This window comes from Frieseomelitta varia, unplaced genomic scaffold, assembly GCF_011392965.1.
Source record: "Frieseomelitta varia isolate USP_RPSP 00005682 unplaced genomic scaffold, Fvar_1.2 scaffold_974, whole genome shotgun sequence".
In the NCBI taxonomy this organism is placed as follows: Eukaryota; Metazoa; Arthropoda; class Insecta; order Hymenoptera; family Apidae; genus Frieseomelitta; species Frieseomelitta varia.
In genome coordinates, this window is record NW_025110783.1 from 1 (window position 1) to 9,050 (window position 9,050).

General features: G+C 42.5%; 1 protein-coding gene across 8 annotated transcripts in view; it reads right to left on the minus strand.

Annotated features, from left to right (window-relative positions):
- Positions 1 to 6,699: 6,699 nt before the first annotated feature.
- The window catches only part of LOC122538186, a 16,398-nt gene continuing 14,047 nt past the window's right edge, over positions 6,700 to 9,050 (minus strand). For all 8 annotated transcript variants that reach the window (XM_043672040.1, XM_043672034.1, XM_043672033.1 and 5 more), the window contains one exon: positions 6,700 to 9,050. This exon is cut by the window's right edge and continues 2,783 nt beyond it. The gene's annotated coding sequence lies outside the window, so the exon portion shown is untranslated.

The following is a 9,050-nucleotide window of genomic DNA, read 5'->3' on the forward strand; positions in this document are numbered from 1 at the left end:
TGTGTGTGTGTGTGTGTGTGTGTGTGTGTGTGTGTGTGTGTGTGTGTGTGTGTGTGTGTGTGTGTGTGTGTGTGTATGTATAATACACGCCTGCAGATAGGTCAGGAGAAACGCTCGATTTCATATTGAAATAAAAAAAGTATGGAGCTCGCTTTTATTCCGGACTAGGATTATCTAGGAATCGATGAACGTTGTGTACGCGATAACGGCAACAGCGTGTTTTATTGTGATCTTGGGGGAGAGGGAGGACGAGAGGGTCGTATCGGCCGAGGATCCCGATTACGCGTTGCTCTTTTTCTCTTGGACGGACGCAAGAACACGTCCATGTACACGTTGTGCGCGTTAAAAACTGGCGAATGTTGGATACGATAAATTCAACTCGACTTGCTAGAAGAAATTACGCGACTGATGTAAAAAGAATCAAGGTTCTTGCAAGTTGTTTTGAAATAGAAAATTTCGAGTAGAGAATTTACTTTTCGTTTCGATTTTTCTTATCTTTAGGTTAAATTTCAGCATGTGTTGCGTTTCGGTGGGCAACGAAAGCGTTCGTCTTTAAATATTTGGCTTTAAATGTCGCACGTTCTAGATGCGATAATAATGAAACGGCCAATTTTCACGTAAATTCATATTACACGCCGTTTGTGATTCATATAGAGAAATATAACTAAAGAAATAGAATCTAGAATCGCGTTATTCCTCTTGCAACTCGTCTCAATTTTTCTAATGTTTTTTCAATTGTTCGTTCAGTCGCTTAATTTGTTGAGAGATGTACGTATTTATAGTGTTGTATTTGGGGACTCACCGTGCAGTCCATGGCAAAACCTTGGTGCCCTCCAAACTGATGCTTCTCAATTCGTATTTGGATCTGTGCCGAAGTGGTGAACCAGGCGCGGTGGTCGTATGCAAAATGTTTCTCATACTTTTGGAGCTGTTTCCGGTGAGTGCGTGTCTTCTGCCTGTTGCACCATCCCTCGTCGATTGATTCGTCGATCTCTTTAAAGAACTCATCGTCGGTATCAAGATTCTCTTCTCGGGCAGCAATTCTCACATTATTTTTGCAATATTCAATCCTACGAGGATATCTCTTGCAAATTTAACGACCGGTTGAAACCGAATTCCGAGATTCAACCACCACGGCGTTCATATCTTCTGGAAGACTTTTATTTATTTACGCTTCGCGAAATTAACGCTCCCCGGACTGCTCTCTGGTTGGAGAGGAGATTCTTGAGAAAGAAGGTTTTGCAGGGGATGTTTTGTTTCTCGCCACTTTCGGACAGAATTATCTGGCGCACCTATACAGTTTTTGATTTCGAGGACGATAATCGAGAACGAAGCTTTCGTTTTTTTGTTTGATTTCTAGAGATACTTCTTGTCCGTTTGTTTGAAGATTCCCGATGAATATTTTGGTCCGCTTTGCGAAAAGAGACAGAGATTTAGCCATCTATCTACTTTAAATCGTATTTCATTTGTTCGTTTCAAAAAAATAGAGTGATCGTTTTTTAAAACTGTTTTACGGTCCTTCGTATCTCAAGTTTCAGTTAGGTAGGTCTCCAGGAGGAGATTTCATTTAAACATATTAATTATTAATCGGAAGTTGGAAGTCCTCGAAGTTCTTCAACAGTCCGTAAGTTCTTCGCAGTGTTATTTGAAGAAGCTACCATCGCCAAATAAATTTTTCTTGAAGTTGAATTGATGTCCAATTGCTCGTTCCACTTTGCGATTTCAAAGATGCGTCTTTTCCTATTTTCCAAAAGACTCGTTTCGATCGTCCTTCCGTTCGAAAACACTTTTCTTCTTAAGTATGATTCGCTGCGCCACCGTATCGTCGAACGAGCGACAATTTTTATCGTGGAACCATCTTTCTCCAAGTTTTGCGTCGAAATATCCACGTCCACTTTTTGTCACAATATTCTTCAACTCACTATTTGGTTACTACTTGGTTAAATTACGTAAGAAAGTTACGTTCTTAAGAATAATCTGCGGATTAAAACAAGTTTTTACATTTTTTGTAATCTATGTACATGTATACTATCGAGAAACAAACATTTACCTTTAATTTAATTTCATTTCTCTCGATAGTTTACATTGAAATTTCTTAAATTTCGTTATTACGATTACGTGGATGAACGCGCTTTTATTTTTATTTTCCAAATAGTTGTTTGATCTTAAAGAATTAAATTCTGTGGAAAGTTTTTTTTTTTTTTTGACGTCTTTCGAAATAAAATACCTTCCGTCGAAGACTCTTTGGAAATTGATAATTAATCAAAGAGTATATATATATATATATATATATATATATATATATATATATATATATATATATATATATATATATATATACTTGATTCTCTTGTCCGTACGATGAAAGTAGTCGAAGTACTTTTGAAAAAAAATCCTTCAAACCGTCTATATCGTTTGAAATACGACGTTGTTAGTTACAAACTGTCTCTAACTTTTTAATTTTAATCTCCGTAAATGGAAGAAATTTTCGTTTACGAAGCACAATCAGGAAATCGACGTGTCGTTGATTGAATTCCTCCAGAAGATTCACTCGTACTTTTGAACTTTCGGTTTTTCTTTATTTTTCGAAAAATTTCTTCATTCACTTTAAAAACTAACGTCCACGTGTCTTTAAAACGTTAACTTCTTGATAAATCTTTCGCCTGAAAACAGTATGATCCACTTTGTACTTTGAGTTAGAGATCAACGCTTTTCTTCCTTTTTTCCACGAAAATTTCTCAAACGATCGTATTATTTTCACAGAAAGGCTTTGATCGCCGCCGATTGTTATTGAGATTTGGACAAAATCTTTGAATTTTCTCGCACGAATTCCTCGGAAATACAAAATTTGTTTGTCATCGATGGATCTCGTGTCTTTACCGGACGAATTTCCTTCAATGTCCGAATTGAAATCTTCGATTCGTAACTAACTCTTCTATTCGATAACGTCTTGAAGTATAAAGTGACTGAAAGGTACTTTTGCAAATTTCTAATTTTCGAGTGTCCTCGGAGAATCAACGTCTCTTCAGTCGGCGATCGAGCGTTTGGATTTTTGTATCGAAGTCTTTGGTTGGATATGCTATTTCAAGCATGCCATCTTGTTTTGCACGATTTTCTGCTCTAACTAACTGTACAAGTGAGCTGGCTTCCGGTTTCAGAAATTCCGGACGCGACTCGTCCAAAACTATATCTTTTTATTTCTTTTCCATCTTCAAGTCCAGTAAGTTGTCTCTTTCTCGAAGAAGAATCTTCTAGCAGTGACGACTTTCTAATTGCGGACTAACTTGCAACTCTATGTTCTTCTTCTTCTTGTTCCGTGTCTGTCGCTTATTTGCCAAGATGAACTATGGAATAGGTTCGACGGGGCAGCGTCGATGGTGGAACGATTAATCGGTCTGCTCCAAATGGAGAGTCTGACGAAGGTCCCGGGTCCGCTCGGCGATCTCGGCGATCTCGGCGATCTTGGCGATCTTGGCGATCTTGGCGATCCGCAGCGTGAATCTCGCGTGAATCTCGAGTCGAACTCGGCAGCTCATCGTACCTTCGGTCGTAACCAGCCGGTCGAGGTTTTTGTCGTTGTTGGTCGGACAGGCAACTGAACCGTCGCGTCGCGTTGTCAGCCGGCAACCATAAATGACTGCGCCACCTTTCAACCCCACCATGCAATGTGGTTCGCCACCATAACTGGCCGCGAGCGTCGTGTCTTGCCAGCCCCACTCTCATCGCGTCTCCTCCACGATCGTCCGATCATAGAACGTTTTTCCCCGGCCGATACCCTCTTTTCAACTACTTACGCGCTTCACTGATTCTGACCCATCGATCCGCCATCAGATCTAAACGCTTCCACGCCGTACCACGCTGCACCGTAAATGTACGCCGTCCCGATAAATGGCCATCTATCCGCTATACTTTATCCAGTATCCCCTCACCCTCACCCTCACTCACTACCTCTCTCTATCTGCCACCTCGCGCTACACTCTCGCGTTCGATTACGTTCGATTACGTTCGATTACGTTCGATTACCCACTTTCCTCGGGGTTCCGTCGGGTTGCTTAAATAGAACTTGCCGAGGACTTGCCAGACACACGCGTGACAAGATACGTACGTACGTACGTGCATCGAGGAACGTCTCGCGTCTCTCAAGTGGCTTTGACGATCCTCTGGCGTCTTCTCTTTGTCTATTGGCTCGGGATTGGCCTGGTTCTCAAACGCGCCAATATTTTTTCTTGGGATTTTTTGTCGCTTGTTGGATTTTTCATTCCCTGTTCTTTTGCCACTCTTTCCCCCTTTCCTCTTTTTTCGTGTCCCCGTGTTTCTAGTATCCAGGAAGGATCGTTGGTCGAATTACTAATTACGCGAACGTAAGCGGTAACTACCCTTCAGATTCCAGTCACTTTCGAATCACACGTTTGCACGAATAATATTAAGTGTGAAACGCAGCGAAGGAATCGATACCTCGGAAGCTATTGACAGTATCTGACAGCACGATACCAGTTACGCATTGTTACACATTGAACAAACGCAGATTCGTAATTTGCCATTTCTAATTCTCTGTAATTTTATGCAAAATCGTTTTTCTGATACAAATTGATTCGAACGAACCGTGCGTTATACGTTATGCTTTTCTCCTGCTTACACTTTCAGCCGCTTCAGCCACGTGTTTTCGTGTTTAAAAGTCAAAGTCGGCGAGACGCGAGACGGCTTTTAAAGAGTACCGTGGATACGGATTCGCAACACGTTCGCTCGTTGAAATCGACGACAGTTTAAAGATCGTTCATCCTGTTAACAGCGCCGTTAAACGAGCGATTCCTCTCGAATAAATTCCAGCGACCAACACGTGCACGCAACACGAAACGCAGGTTCATTAGCTTCATTTGCCGGCCATTCTTCGCGACTACGATTATCCACGCGATATCGAACGATCAAAGCTATTTGATTCTTTCGAGATGCATTCGTCGGTTATTTTCAATCTTCAGTTTCGCGTCGAATCGAAATTCTGACATCGTCGGATCGGAATTCAATCTGTCCAGCGTCAGGAGCGCCACGAGGCAACAAGTTAAACAAACATTCCGATATGTAATGTAATTTATTTGTCGATGAGTATCGTGGTACCAGTAAGTAAAAGTGTTGCACAAACGGCTTCCGAGAACTCGAGTTTAGCCGAATTACGAGTGAAATTGGAATTATTTGTTCTCTGTCGCAAGACACGTACGTTTTCCCAAGTTTTCGAAAACTACATAAGCGATTGCTAGTTATTTACGACTTGGTAGATCCAAGAATAGCCATGCAGGCCGATATACGCCACGAGCATGCATCAACGTCTGTAATCTCTACTCGTCGATACAACATTTTGCAAACCGCACGTTTGTGGCTAGTTTAATCTCTACGTTTAGCTTCTACGTACAGTTCCGGATTTACTCGAACATGATAATCGCACAAAGATACGGTTAAAAAAAAAAAAAAAAAAAAAAAAGAAAAATGCGTCCATATGTGTCACGGACCACCGTACTCTGGCGAACCACTTTGGTGTGTGGGTGTGTGTGTGTGTGTGTGCGTGCGTGTGTGCAAGCAGTCTGAAAAAGACAAACAAATTACTAAAAAGAAAAAAAAAGAAAAGGTTCGTTTAACCGTTCGCTATAAATTTCCATCTGAACGAACTTTGTAGCCACGAGGATGGCTGGTCGAAGAAACGGTGCGAGAGGAGTGCGCGAGAGCACGCGGTGCGAGCGGCTCGTTCGTCCAAAGACTGCTGCTCGATTCAGGGCCAAGATTATTCCGCGAACGATGAAAGCGGCGCGTGCGGAAAAACGCATGCGTGGCGAACGGAAGCTCGAACGCGGACACGAACAGAAACACAAAGACGGACACGGAGAGAGAGAGAGACGACAAAGAGACGAGAAACGCATCGTCCGCGGCCGCGCCGCGCCGCGCCACGCCGCGCCACGCCACGCCACGCCGAGCCGCGAGGTAAACAGCGAACGTTACTTTCCGAAAAACAACATTCCGCGGTTCGGTGTTTGCTCGGTGATGAGTGAAGGCGTGTCCTTTGCTCTGCCGGCCGACCTGCCCGCAGATCGATCACGCAACACTCTTTGCTGCAGTGATCAGCGAGCCAGCCGAGTGTGTTTCGCCCCCGTGACCGCGTGTGCACACCTTGCGATATCCGTTTGCTCTGCTTGCACGATACAGGCTGTTTCACCGAGTGGAAACGAGCTCGGTCGTGCGAGCTCTGATAGGTGGCCACGGGGTCAAGTTCAGTGCACGTAGCACGCGATATTCCGACGAAACTACGTATTCCGACCAACACTTGTAGCTGCTGCGTCCTCCTGCACTTGGTGTTCTCGAGTCTTCATTTCGCCGTGTAACTCGCGAAATATCGTTCGATCGTCGCAATTGCGAATTGTTGGAAAGGTTTCAAACAGAGCTACGAGAAACACGAAGCTGTTTGATCTTTGATCTTGCGCGAAATAAACTTGAGCCGTCTCTGTGTTATTTCTAAAGTGAATTATTTATTTCATCTCTGGAGAAACGTATAAAATTGTCGAAATCCGGTGTCGGTCGTCTCAGGGAAACAAATTCAGCAGAGGAGATTTGCACTTTTTTTTGAAAGACAAAGATTATCTCGCAATAGCTTTTTCCGAAGAAGAAGAAGAAGAAGAAGAAGAAGAAGAAGAAGAAGAAGAAGAAGAAGAAGAGGAAGAAGAAAAAAGGAAAAATTATATTCTTCGTAGAGATTCTGTACAATTTTCAAAAGATCTCGTCGATAGGACGATTGTTTACGCAACGTTACGCAAGTACAATGAAAGATCTTTTTCTTCCTCGCGCGTCCCTTGTTTCTCTTTAGCTTTTTTTCTCTCTTTCTCTTTTCAACAAAAGAAAAAAAAAAGAACGAAACAAAAATGAACGAAGCTTATGTGTGTAAAGATTCTTGGCTCGGAAGAATTAAGCGAACGGAAAATCATTTTCGTGGGAGCGGTTACATTTTGTTAATACACATAGATACACGTAGTTACATATACACGCAGGATGTCCCATTTTAATCCTTCCACGCGATTAGCTTTCGGAACTGTTGGCTACTCGAACGGGTGTTTTTGACCGGAGGTAATTTTCCGGGGGACGTGTTATTCTCGCCGTGACTCTTCCCATGACTGGAACTGGGTATTTTAAAAATTTTTCAAGGCCACTTGATTGCAGTGATCTAGTCTCTTCTCGAACACACACACACACACACACACAGAGAGAGAGAGAGAGAGAGACGTACGATCACGCGGGTTCAACTTTCGGCGAAAAACGCAAAATTTCCATGAAAAATTAATTGTTACGTTGGTCGTCGAGTTTTCGAGTATTTATCGGACAGACGAGGTCCCGTCTACAAGTACGTAATTGCGATTAAACTGCGCTATCTCTATTCTCGCGTACGCAAACGGGTGGCGGCCGATATCTCTCTCGAGAAGCAACACATACACGCTCCCGCACACGCACAACGTATCGGGATATACATACATTTGAACTCGGGAGGGGGAAGGGGGAGAAGATTAAGTAAGTCTTGAAGAAGGGAAATCCTAGCTATTGTTTCAAGCGTATAACCCAGCACCGTATGTTTCATTACCTACTTAAACAGACTATTATCGCAGCGCTACCACCGACCGAATATTTAACACTTTAGCCAACTCGCCTTTCCACCCGCTATTATTCTCATTGTCCTGCGCTTTCCAGCCCGTGCAGCTTTCGCACACGGAGGTCACGTTGCTAGAACTCGAACAGCCGCTTCACAATGCCTACAATTGTCTCTCGCGATCTCTCGCGGTGAATCGTGACACGTTTCGACGCTTACCATGGAAAAACAACCCTCGTAGGGTTCGGCCATTAGGGTTCAGCTGGTTCCAACCATTCGGTGTGCCGAATCGTGAATAAATATACATATGGATACGTGTCGGAACGTAATCGACAACTCGTTAAAGATCGTTCGACGTCGCAATTACAAAGTTTCCTGCAGACGATTTGAAACGACAAGATGGGTAAACGGTAATCTAAGAGAAAGGAATTTCATCGCGCAAACGTCGTGCAATACAAACGCAATGAAAACGTTCCTCGTTTCTTTGATCAAGGAGCTCGGTGCAAAGCAAAATCAACGCAAAGATAAAACGGAAATTTGCTCCAAAGTTGAATATTGTTTTGTTAGTTTTTAATAAAGAAGGAAATGAGACGAAGTATGCAAATATTTTTATTACTTTTTATACGTCGTTTAGAAGCTGAGGATTTATAAATTAATTTTAAATTAATAGCAAGGTAATTCGGTTTGTAGCGAAATTTGCGGGCAATTGTCCTTTGAACAATTTCAGTTCGACGTAATCGGTAATATTTTACAGAGATTCGTAGCAAAAGTGTTAAATATCGTTAAACGTAAGGCCACATGGTGGTTGTCGATGATCCGTCTGGAGATCCTCGAAATGCGCTGGTCGACCATCGATCGATTAGGAAAGCGAATTTGTCGTACAGTTAATTGTAAACTTATCTGTTTTCAATCGCCGTTAACAAGTTAATTCCTACGTTACGATTTATTTGTCGATCGTATCGCCAGATTCTACAGTTCCACTCGTTTTCAAAACTCATCAAGTTTTTCTTACCCTGTTGGATTTTTTTCGTTTCTCTCTTCGTTCTTCGAAGTCGAGTGGCAAGTGGAGAGAATGGCCAATCGTTCGTTCGACGCGTTGACCGTACAATACGAATTTCAAAATTCATCCTCCTCGGCGTTTGCTAAGAAACGTCACGAGTTTGATCACGAGACGTATCTTCAATCCAACGCTTTAATTAAAATAATAATTTTCTCTTGTATAAAAATGGTAATTTCCTTTTCCCCTCGATCAAGCAGTCAACGCATCGAGTCGCGAATTTTTTTCGGTTCGAGAATGCTTGGACATTCGCGAAAAACGCGGTGAAATTGCGCGTTTCGATCTGCCAAATGCAAAAAGGCAGTGAAAATTTAATCGTTTTCTCGATTAACTGGGTAACAGGGAATTGAGGACTAATCTTTCAAATTGACAAAAAAA